Consider the following 1,834-nt stretch of genomic DNA (forward strand, 5'->3'; position numbering starts at 1 on the left):
ATTTCAGTCCTCTTTCATATGATATCATATTTGTTTAATGTGGATAAGCTCTTTGTTCATTATCAGGAAATTACTTTTATTTCGGAAAAAAAAATATTTGGCTAAGTTTAACTCGTAAAAAATGTGAAAGCGAACGCGGTTGCGAATGCCAATGAGAATATTCGCAACAACCCTGATAAACACATATATATTCAAGGCCGTATTTAAGAAAAGTCGCCTAAATTCGACAACTTTTATGCGATTGCAATAAAAGAGGTGTCAGTTTATTTTAAAATAGAAGTAATTTTAGATACTGGTACATATGCTGAAATTGTGGAAATTATCGATGGTCAAAATTAAAAAAAAAAAATTTTATTTTACCCCATAAAAATCCCAACAAGCCAAGTCCGGCAATAGATTATTATATTTCATTTTAAAATATTATATATCCTCTTCTCAGATCGTATTCGATCTTTGAAATCGAATCAAAAATAGTCATTCAAAAACTCTTAAATCTACAAAATCGTATTTTCCGACCTAAATCGACAGGTCGCGACCTCTAAATGACCTTTAAAAAATCTACAAAAATATGTTTTTCATTAACAGCATGTTCCATTATCTCAAGTTTGATTTTCCGCGCTAGAGCGGGTCTCCTTAACCTCGCCGCAAGACCTTTTAAAAACGTTTCTTCGGAAATTTACCCAGTTTGTAATTTGGGGGAAGTGGAGCGTATCTATCACTTTATTGGTATATGCCTAATGTGACCAACTATTGCATAGCTCAAAGAAGTACAGGTGAGGTTGGGTTAGGTTCAAGTGGTTGCCCTAGGCAAGGGACACACTTGGACAATTAAGAGAAACGCCGCGAGCCGATTACCAAATTTCTAAAGCGACTAATTTCGATCCCTGAGAGCTCAGTGTTAGTTAAGAAGTGCGAGCCAAAATTCTTCCCTCTTTGCCTTCCGAAGGTTTGATAGCCTAAAAGGAAGTGTGGAGGTTATTCCACCTCACCATCCTCTTGACTGCTGATACCAAAAGGATCAGTTGAAATTCCTAGTCTTACCGCGTGAATACTAATCGCACAATGGCCTGTTAGAGCCCTCATCACTAGCCCTTGGGAGGTAACGTGTTTTTCGGCACCTTTAAGAGGTAACGATGGGCCACCGTGTCTTGCGCTGCAAAAAGTGTTTTAAAGTGCCCTATAATAACTTGCTGTTGCAAACAAACGTCTTATTTTCCCCTTTTATATCACAAAAGGAGCATTGCTTTCTTTTGTCCATTTTATTAGGCATTTCAATATCGCGAAAACGAAGTACGCGCTCTCCGAGCTAATACTAGGCTCAACCATCCAAGAGTGTACCGCAGGAGGACAGAGGCGTCCCCGGCTACTTCTTATCTGGGCATAACGTTTTCAGGGTGCCTTTCCGACGCCAGGTCATCAGCCACGCAGTTTCCTGTGATTTCACATAACCTAGCCTTAGTAAGAAGTACTCCGAAGCGATTAATAGAGAAGTGAGATATTATTTTACCGATTTCGAGAGCACCATCGCACCCTTTAGGAGTGAGTCTACCACTTCCTTGATGGCAGCTATTTCCACCGGAAAGCCTGAACATAGTTTTGGTGGAGAGTTTTCGGAAGAAGAAACCTCTTGAGAGAATGTAGGTAGAAAAGAAGCTTCTGGAAGCTATTTCGGAAGCGCTGTTCAGGGCGAAGCCAAATCCCCTAAGAACCCCAGGGTGTTACCACTCGGTTTCCCTGAGCCCGATAGCAGTTCATGCTGCGACTATTCTGTCTGTTGTTTTACAAGGTTAGCCTTTTCTAGTGAGTTCCACCAGGCAAGGGCTCCGTGAAAAAA

Source organism: Rhagoletis pomonella, unplaced genomic scaffold, assembly GCF_013731165.1.
Source record: "Rhagoletis pomonella isolate Grant_MI unplaced genomic scaffold, Rhpom_1.0 Rhpom_scaffold_00001, whole genome shotgun sequence".
NCBI lineage: Eukaryota > Metazoa > Arthropoda > Insecta > Diptera > Tephritidae > Rhagoletis > Rhagoletis pomonella.